This window comes from Silene latifolia, unplaced genomic scaffold (assembly GCF_048544455.1).
Source record: "Silene latifolia isolate original U9 population unplaced genomic scaffold, ASM4854445v1 scaffold_431, whole genome shotgun sequence".
Lineage (NCBI taxonomy): Eukaryota > Viridiplantae > Streptophyta > Magnoliopsida > Caryophyllales > Caryophyllaceae > Silene > Silene latifolia.
This window is the reverse complement of record NW_027413352.1, coordinates 59003-70030: the sequence shown is the minus strand read 5'-3', so window position 1 is coordinate 70030 and position 11028 is coordinate 59003. Positions and strand designations below refer to the sequence as shown.

At 41.8% G+C, this 11028-nt stretch overlaps 1 non-coding gene across 1 annotated transcript; it reads left to right on the top strand.

Annotated features, from left to right (window-relative positions):
* The first annotated feature begins 2315 nt into the window (after positions 1-2315).
* On the top strand, positions 2316-2422 carry LOC141639540 (small nucleolar RNA R71). Its single transcript, XR_012542564.1, has one exon. It is a non-coding gene; the product is annotated as a small nucleolar RNA R71 (small nucleolar RNA).
* Positions 2423-11028: the final 8606 nt, after the last annotated feature.

Genomic DNA, 11028 nt, shown 5'->3' with positions numbered 1-11028 from the left:
AAATTGGTTCAGGTGTATATCGGTTCGGATTAAAACAATTCAGGTTGAAACAGTTCAGGTTCATTCAATTTTGGGTCTATTTCGGATATTACAAATTCGGTTCGATTTCGAATCAGTTCAGGTCGATTCAGGTTTCGGGGTGAAGTTCAGTTATACGTTTCGGGTGTACGGTCAGGTGTCGATTCAGGTATTTTCGATCGGTTTTTCGGGTTCGGTATACTTTTGCCAGGTACCTTGAAGAAGTAGTCGAAAGCTTGCTCATTATCATGATAAAGGTCCTCAATAGATTTTTGCACTTGTTGTTCTCCATGATGGTCTTGGTTCATAGCACTACCAATATAGGGATTGAATATCTCTTCAAACTCATCATCCCAAAGACCGCAAACTTCGTCTACTTGATCACTAAAAATTTCTTGAGTTGATAGAGACAACTCTCCTTTCTTGTCTTGGCCTATGAGGCCATCTTCTTCACTTGTCATGGGTGAGCTTTTCAAGCTCTCATTGTTGCTATTCCCTTGCTCATTGAACGGAGCATCATCCACTTTCTTTTTCCATTGAAATTCCAACTTCTTCCTATCATCCTTCCGGCTATAGTGATCAACCATAAAATTAAACATGTCTCATGCAATCGGGGAGCTCTCATGGTCTTGTCAAGAATAAAAGTGATGGTTTCATCTTTCACTTCAAGGGTGAGCTCTCCATGCTTCACATCAATCACCGCTCCCGCGGTGTGCAAGAAAGGTCTTCCTAAGATAATAGGAATGTTGGAGTCTTCTTCCATATCAACAATAACGAAATCCACCGGGATGAAGAATTTTCCAATTCTCATGGGAACATCTTCCCATACCCCTAAAGGTGTCTTTGTTGATCTATCCGCCATTTGAAGCGTGATGTTGGTACATTTGAGTTCTCCCATTCCTAGCCTCTTGCTAACCGAATATGGCATGACACTAACACTTGCCCCAAGGTCACATAAAGCTTTGTTGATTGTAGTGTCACCAATAGTGCATGGAATGGAGAAACTTCCCGGATCCTTGAGTTTTGGAGGTGAACTCCCTTGAAGGATGGCACTACTCACCTTAGTGAAGGCAATAGTCTCAAGCTTCCGGATTGATTTCTTCTTCGTAAGGATGTCCTTCATGTACTTTGCATAGGCCGGAACGTGATTGATTAATTCCGTGAAAGGAATTGAGACTTCTAAATTCTTCACAATCTCCATGAATTTTCCTAGTTGGTCATCAAACTTAGGCTTAGCTTGACGACTCGGGAATGGAAGTCTAATCACAATGGGCTCCTTCTCTTTGGCCTTTTCTTCACTTTTCTTTGAAACTTCTTGATTGGTGGGTTCTTCTTCCCTAGAGTTTTGCACAACTCTTTCCGTGTCACTAGCTTCCACAACTTCATCCTAAACTTGCTTCTTTGGTCCTTCATATCTCGTACCACTCCTCAAGTGGATGGCACTAACCGATTCATATCTTGGGGGATTACTTTGAGGTGGTAATTGCCCCTTTTGTCTTTGAGAGTTTGAAGATGCTAGTTGAGTCATTTGAGTTTCCAACATTTTTGTGTGGGCTAGGATGTTGTTGATGGTGATGTCTTTTGCTTGGCTATCTTTTTGCATTTGAGTGAAAAATTCTTGTTGATTCTTTTGCATTTGGAGGACCGCTTTTTGAACATCAAAACCTTGGTCATTTTGTTGATTGTATGGAGTTTGATTTTGATAACCTTGGTTTTGGTTGTAAAAGGGTCTTTGATTTTGGTTTCTCATGGGAGGTGGGGTGTATATTGGTTGAGGGTTTTGAACATTTTGGCTTTTGTATGAGAGATTTGGGTGGAATTTGGTGTTTTCATTATAATAGTTGGAATAAGGGGTACCACTCTTGTATGCTTGGAAAGCATTCACTTGTTCATTTGTTCCCCTACATTCACTTTGGTCATGTCCCAAAGTTCCACAATTCTCACATATCCCACTTGGGATTGATGAAGATGCCACCATGGCATTAACATGTTGCTTTGGTGATTTTGAGGCTTCTTCAAGCTTAGCCATAGCCTTTTCAAACTTCAAGTTGATGGTATCAATATGAGCACTAAGTTGAGCACCCAATTGAGTAATAGAGTCCACTTCATGCTTTCCTCCTCTAGTAGTCTTGCGAGGCTTACTATATTGTGAATTATAGACCACCATTTCCTCAATCTTGTTCCACGTTTGATTATCGTCAACTTCGGTGAACATACCATTTGATCCCATGTTGAGAATGATTCTTGAGTCTTCATAAAGACCGTTCCAAAATTGTTGTACCAAGAACCACTCGCTAAGTCCATGATGAGGACATGAGCGACAAGTTCCTTTAAATCGCTCCCAAGCTTCAGACAAAGATTCTTCGTCCCTTTGCTTAAAACCCGTAATTTGAGCTCTTAGCATGTTTGTCTTTTCCGGAGGGTAGAATTTTTTTTAGAAAGCTAGAGCCAACTTCTTCCAAGAGTCAATTCCAAGAGTAGCCTTATCAAGGCTCTTCAACCATTGTTTCGCGGTGCCAATTAGAGAAAAAGGAAATAAGACACATCGAATTTGGTCTTGAGTTACTCCGGTTTGTGAAATCGCATCACAATAGTCACAAAAAGCCTCCATGTGAGAGTGAGGGTCTTCACTAGGCATCCCCCCAAATTGGCTTCTTTCGAATAATTAGATGAATGCGGATTTTGCAATAAAATTTCCGGTTAAGTGTTGTGGTGTGGGAGTTCCATTGGGTAGGTTCTCCTCAGTTGGTACGGAATGTGATGAAAATTTAGGCATCGTAGGTTGATTTTGTGGTTGATTTTGTGTTGGGTTCTCCTCACCTTCTCTTGCAAAAGGGTTGATGAACTCAATAGTATTTGGTTGAATATCTACAACCTCACCAATACCTCTCAAAGTATTTCTAGCAAGTCTTCTATTGGTTGTCAAAGTTCTTTCAATTTCGTGATCAATGGGTAACAAGTTACCTTGTGATCTTCTAGACATGCAAAATATCAAACAACTCGAAAATAATTAGAACAAACCTTGAGGAGTTTTACTTCCCCAAGGTAAAGAAAGACACAACTAATAACAATCTAAGAAAATCAAATCAAGTTAACACCGTCCCCGGCAACGGCGCCATTTTTGGTCGGACTCTCTTGGAGCTTAGATTTCGGTTACTTGTCGTTAGGAGCACCTAGACCAAAACAATATTTATATCTTCACAAACAACTCTACTATTAGTAAAGAGGCAAGTAAAGGTCGGATCCCAAGGGACGGGTATTGATGTAGGATTTTCGATTGCAAGTAGTAGTGTCTAGGGGTGTCACAATTTGGGTTGAGATAAGAAGATCACTAAACTAAATAACAATAAAAGTAAACAAGCAAGATGATTAAAGGAGATGTAAACAATTGATTAAAAGCACTAGGGTGTCATGGGTTCATAGGGGATTCATGGGAATTGATCATACAAACATATTCTCAAATTATAAGCAAGCAATTATTGTTGTGATAGGATCGAGTTTGTTTATATCTTACAATCCTAGGAAGGTTTGGGTCCCGGAGCCGAATCGATTAGATTGTACAACACCTACAAGTCGACTTAATCCTCCCTACTCAACTATATGCATGGTCTAATGAGACTCGAGTTGGTTTATGTCTTACAAGTCTCATTGAAAAGGTAAGTGATGGGTAAAAAATGCAAGGATTCATAGGCTCGCATTTCATCAAACATAACATGTGCATAAGTTGAGATCACAACAAGCAAGCAAATAAATTATGAAAACATATTAAATTAAGCATGAATCATCCCCCATGTTGATTTCCCCTAATTACCCATTAACCCTAGTTAAGGAAACTACTCACTCATTATCAAGTTTAACATGTTAACAAGGTTGTCAATCATATTAACAAAGCAAAACATGATGAATAAATAAAGATGATTAACAATAATTAAGAAGGGATTAAGAGAGTTATACCTAATGATGATTCCAAAATAATAATGCAAAGAATAGTAGAAGTACTTGATGATTGATGAAATGTTGTCAATCTCCCAATAAACCCAAATAATCTTCAAATACCCAAAATAAAAGATGAACAATAAAGAAATTAAAGAAATGAGATTTGTATTAAGACTTGATTAGAAGTTGATTACAAGATTAAAGAGAGATTAGAATAATATAAACTACACTAAGCATTGATAAGACGAACATGATAATCTAATTAGACTAATGGGGTATTTATAGTGGGGATTAGGTGCACAAATTAGGGTTATTAAGGGCTTAAATGACGATTAAGTCCTTGAGGAATCGCTCCTCTCAAGAAAAGATGTGGGTCTCCTTATAGCTAGTCTTCCAAAAATATGCGCATCTCGAATGAAGGAATAAGAGGACGTGTTTCTTTGGAGTATAATCCGAGCGTCCAAGGGTCGGGATGGGCGGATTGGAGCTTTTGGACGAGCGGCCTGGTGGTTTGGACGAGCGGCCTGGTGGTTTGGACGAGCGTCCTGGGGAGCTGCTAGACAGGCGTCCCGAGGGGTGAGACGCTCGGATCTTGGCTCACCTTCCATTTCTTCTTTTCTTCTCTTCTTCTTCCAATAATCCTCCGGGATTTTGTCGGAGATGCAAGGATCTTCTTCATCATTGCCCATCTACTACATTATGTACAAAGGCCTTCTAGTCTTGTCTTCACTTTGATGCTTGGTCATTGGATTCAATCAATTTAGCTCTATTTTGCCATGAAAGTGCAAGGTTTGCACTCCTCTCCTACCAAGGAAACAAATCCTCAAAGAATATGCAAAACAAAGGACTAAAGATAGTAAATGACCCAAATATGCACTAAAAAGCATAGGAACGAGGCTAATTCGGGGACTAAATATGCTCAAATATTGATCACATCAGGTATGTGGGGAATGGTTACGGTTGTTCTTGCCAGGATGAGTTGTCATCGGTTACCTTAGTTCATGTTACTCCTTGAGTTGTGGGAGACGATGAGTTGAACTTCAGGGACGAAGTTATTTTTAAGGGGGGAAGACTGTAATACCCGCTCTGTTAGGACCCGTTGACTGACCTTAGACACATGTCTAGACCTTTGGAAGCCTTATTAGTTCAATCTTGCATCATAGTAACCTTTGGGGATTAGGAGGCTCAATCTAGCGAGGGCTACTCAATCGAGTAGCTCTGTGACTCGATCGAGTATGTCCCATACTCGATCGAGTAAGTGGAGTTCAGCGGTATAATATATATCGTGAAGTCGTGAAACCAAAATCAGTTTTTATTTCATTTCTCCTAAACCTAATTGTCGACACATCTCTCTCCGTCACCAATTTTCATCCTTTGGAGCCCTTTGTTAGTTGAAACACCATGGGGATGGAAAGCATGAGGCGGGTAGTAGTTTTGTCATCGGAACACGCGTCGGTAAGTCATCATCATCATCGTCTTCCTTAGTTTTGTTTATGGTTGTGTTAGTAGTAATAGGGTTTGTCATACTGTTTGTAATAAGTGGTAATGGTGGTTGCTTGTCGTCATATGGTCTTATGCGGTGTTGCGGATTGCTAAAGGTAGGTTTTCCTACTCATTACTGTTGATTTTTTAGTATTTCGGTTGTGTTATCTAATTGGTTTTGGTATTGTTGTTGGTATTGTAAATTGGTTGTGGTTGTGGAACCCCTTGCGGATTGCTAAAGGTAGGTTTTCCTTGCGGGAGTGGCGTCACGCCCTTGATTCGCCCCTTGTGGAACCCGCCACAAGAGGGGATGTGCACATTAATTAACATAGGTTTGCGCTCGGTAAAGATGAGCGGGGCTTAGGTGGGAATGGTTGCTGTAACACCCCCATACTCCAAGCGCCTTACCAGGACCACTTAGGTATAAAGATGCTACCATCTCGGTTGCCCGAGGCAATGATAATCATAAGACAATAACGAAACAACATTTAAATAGTATAACTTTAGTAAAAGGTTACAAACCAAAACCAAAATACGGTTACATGCTCTCAAACCAACTGTCTGCTCAGCTAAAAGAAATGTTTATTAAACTAATCATGCTACAGTGGAAGACTCTATCATCTGACGGTGGCACATCCCAGCTATCCCCTGTAAATCGACTCATACCTTCTCAATAACTGCTCACCACCTCCGAATGAATCACAACAGTTTTTAAAACAATAAACGGGGTCAGTACTAATCACACAATTTATATAAACCAACAACACAGTAAACAAACAGCTCAATCATCACAGATATACTCCGAACTCCAATCCCAACTCCATAATCCTGACTACACACTAAAGTGTGTAGCCCTGCCAGAGTGCCCATCGCAATAGGTCACTCCACGCCGCCAGTGGGGGACCGCAGCCGTACCCATCAAATCTCCGCTCATCTCCATCGAGCGAATAACCCAAATTCATTAATGTGCACATCCCTCCTGTGACGGGTTCCACAGGAGGCGAATAATGGGCGTGAAGCCACTCCTGCAAGTGACTCCACTCAGCCAGGGACGCGCCTCGAAGAACACAGACAGATACAATCAATCACAACTACCATCAACAACCAAATCCAACAATCGTCACAATACGAGTATGATATTATTCAACAATCACAAAACACCAACAACACATTATGGGACTAATACTGAGTAGGGAAACCCTACCTGGAAAGCAACACAATCAGACGGTCTCAACAGCTGATATCAAAAGGCTTCTTCTACGAATCCTCCTCCTAACATACAAATATATAATCACTACCAATCACGAAATACAACAAAACCCCCAAATCCCAATATTAGGGTTTAACCAACTTTAACGAAATACTATAAAAACGGTACGTAGATCTTATCCTCGACACAAGGATTACAAAGGTATAAAGAAACACGAATTCTGACCTTCCAAGCTCCGGGATTTGCCAACAATGCGATTGATGCGAAGAACGTAGTTTGTTTTCTCTTTTGAAAGTGATTAGGTTTATAAAAGTGTTTAAAGAAAGTGACGGAAGTAATTATATACCAAATCGCATTATTAACAAAACCCGACAAATCATCCCCCCGTAAACCGGCTACTCGATCGAGTAGCTGAGGTACTCGATCGAGTGCCCCCTACTCGATCGAGTATCAAGGTTACTCGATCGAGTACTCAACAGGTCAGAAACTATTTTTAAAACGCAACACACCCTTACTCGACAGAGTAAGGCCCACTCGATAGAGTACCCAAAGACTCATAAAACCGTAGTATTACAGTCTTCCCTCCTTAAAAAGAACTTCGTCCCCGAAGTTCAAACCACAACAAAACAAAGACACCCACTACAACACTCCCGACTCAACAACCAAAACAAAACTCAACATAAAACATGTTACTAACCCAAACTCAACCCGACTCAACCACAACAAACATACCGACACAACATAAAACGGTATAAAAAGTTCTTAAAAACTCTTCGCGATCATCTCCTACCCCCTAAAAGAAACAAGGTTACGTCCCCGTAACCATACATACCTGATAAAAAAAAAAGGGTAACGCTCTCTCATGGCCTCCTCTGCCTCCCAAGTAGCTTCCTCAGACTCGTTGTTAGACCAAAGGATCTTAAGCAAAACTGTCTCACCACTCCTAGTCTTCCTAACCTTCCGGTCAAGAATCTGCTTAGGCACCTCAAGATATGACAAGGACTCATCTAGCTCTAAGCTCTCTGCCTCTAACACATGTGACGGGTCACTCACATACTTCCGCAGCTGAGATACATGAAACACATTATGCACTCTCTCTAACGCAGCTGGTAAAGCCAGACGATATGCAACCTCTCCAACCCGCTCTAAGATCTCATAAGGCCCGATGAACTTCTGACTCAGCTTGCCTTTCTTCACAAATCTCATAAACCCACGCATAGGAGACACTTTCAGAAGAACCTTGTCCCCAACCTGAAACTCTATATCCCGGCGATGTAGATCTGCATAACTCTTTTGCCTATCCTGAGCTGCTCTCATACGTTCCCTGATCATCTTAATCTGCTCAACCATCTCATGTACCATTTCTGGTCCTAGAACCACTGCCTCAGCACTGTCGTCCCAACAAATCGGACTCCTACATCTCCTCCCATATAAAGCCTCAAACGGTGCCATACCAATACTAGTGTGATAGCTGTTGTTGTAAGAAAACTCTATCAAATCCAACCTCTGTTCCCAACTACCACCAAAGTCCATCACACAAGCTCGTAACATATCCTCTAAAGTCTTGATCATTCTCTCAGTCTGACCGCCTGTCGCAGGATGAAATGTTGTACTCATCTTCAAAGTTGTTCCCAAAGATTCTTGCAACTCTTTCCAAAACCTTGATATAAATCTCGCATCTCTGTCAGACACTATGTCCTTAGGGACTCCATGTAACTTTAGCACATTCTTCCGATAAGCCATAGCTAATTGTGCTTTAGTCCATGTATCTTTCATTGGCACAAAGTGAGCTGACTTGGTTAGTCGATCCACTATTACCCATATCATGTTGTTACCCTGTTGACTCTTTGGCAAACCCACGATAAAATCCATAGAAATGGATTCCCACTTCCACTCAGGTACCTCTAAAGACTGAATCTTACCTTGTGGTCGTCGTTGTTCCCCTTTAACTCTCTGGCATGTCAAACAACGGGCCACAAACTCAGCTGTTTCTTTCTTAATCCCAGGCCACCAAAACGTGTTCTTTAAATCCTTGTATAGCTTGTCACTACCTGGATGTACTGAATATGGTGTACAATGTGCCTCTGTCATGATTGTCTTTTTCAGCTCCTCCTCATTAGGGACACACCACCTACCATCAAACCTCAAACTACCATTTGTATGAATAGAGAACCGAGACACTGTCCCTTTCTCTACTCCAGCTCTCCACTCAACCATCTTAGGATCCAACGCCTGTTTTCCTCGAATATCATCATAAAGATCAGGTTGTACTGTCAAATCTCCCATAGCATCCCCTCTCTGCATCATATGTATCCCAAACCTCCCAACCTCATCTCTCAACCTCATCAAAGATAGAACTGTACACAAAGAATGTACACTCTTCCTACTCAAAGCATCTGCAACAACATTGGCTTTCCCTTCATGGTAGATAATATCCATGTCATAATCGCCAATCAGCTCCATCCACCTCCTTTGTCTCATGTTCAACTCCTTTTGAGTGAAGATGTACTTGAGACTCTTGTGATACGAAAATACCTTAAAGGTCGCCCCATAAAGGTAATGTCTCCATATCTTGAGAGCAAACACTACTGCACCCAACTCTAGATCATGTGTAGGATAGTTCTCCTCATAAGGCTTCAATTGCCTAGAAGCATAGGCAATCACTTTACCGTTCTTCATCAACACACATCCCAACCCATTCTTTGAGGCATCTGTATAAACCTCAAAGTTCTCGATCCCTTCAGGCAATGCTAAGATAGGAGCTGTGGTCAAACGCTCGTTTAATGTCTGGAACGCCGTCTCACAACTCTCATCCCAACGAAACCTGTTCTCTTTCCTCATCAAAGCTGTCATAGGTCTAGCAATCTTGGAGAAATCTTTCATGAACCGTCTGTAGTATCCAGCTAAACCCAAGAAACTCCTGATCTCAGCAACATTCTTTGGTGCTTCCCACCTTGTCACTGCCTCAATCTTTGCCGGATCCACAGCTACCCCATCCTTAGAGATCACATGCCCCAGAAAAGCAACTTTCTCTAACCAGAACTCACACTTGGACAGCTTAGCATATAACTCATGCTCCCTCAAAGTCTGTAACATAATCCTCAGATGCTCCTCATTCTCCTCCTTAGTCTTGGAGTAGACTAAGATGTCATCGATAAACACTACCACAAACTTGTCCAAAAACTGTCTGAAGATTCTGTTCATCAAATCCATAAACACAGCCGGTGCATTAGATAACCCAAACGGCATCACTACATACTCATAATGGCCATACCTCGATGTGAAAGCTGTCTTGGGTATGTCCACCTCTCTAATCTTCACCTGATGGTACCCCGACCTCAAATCAATCTTGGAAAAGACTGATGCACTACTCAACTGATCAAACAGGTCATCTATCCTTGGCAAAGGATACCTGTTCTTGACTGTCATTCGGTTCAGCTCCCTGTAGTCTATGCACAACCTCAAACTCCCATCTTTATTCTTCACAAAAAGAACTGGTGCTCCCCACGGCGATACACTAGGTCTAATGTATCCCTTCTCTATCAGATCATCTAACTATTTCCTGAGCTCCTCCATCTCCTTAGGACCCATCCGGTACGGTGCCTTAGAGATTGGCCCCGTCCCCGGTTTCAACTCAACCGTGAAATCTGATACCATTTTGTAACACCTCCATACTCCAAGCGCCTTACCAGGACCACTTAGGTATAAAGATGCTACCATCTCGGTTGCCCAAGGCAATGATAATCATAAGACAATAACGAAACAACATTTAAATAGTATAACTTTAGTGAAAGGTTACAAACCAAAACCAAAATACGGTTACATGCTCTCAAACCAACTGTCTGCTCAGCTAAAAGAAATGTTTATTAAAATAATCATGCTACAGCGGAAGTCTCTATCATCTGACGGTGGCACATCCCAGCTATCCCCTGTAAATCGACTCATACCTTCTCAATAACTGCTCACCACCTCCGAATGAATCACAACAGTTTTTAAAACAATAAACGGGGTCAGTACTAATCACACAATTTATATAAACCAACAACACAGTAAACAAACAGCTCAATCATCACAGATATACTCCGAACTCCAATCCCAACTCCATAATCCTGACTACACACTAAAGTGTGTAGCCCTGCCAGAGTGCCCATCGCAACAGGTCACTCCACGCCGCCAGTGGGGGACCGCAGCCGTACCCACCAAATCCCCGCTCATCTCCATCGAGCGAATAACCCAAATTCATTAATGTGCATCCCTCCCTCGTGACGGGTTCCACAGAGGCGACAATGGGCGTGAAGACACTCCCACAAGTGACTCCACTCGCCGGGGGACGAGCCCCGAGAACACGACAGATACAATCAATCACAACTACCATCAACAAC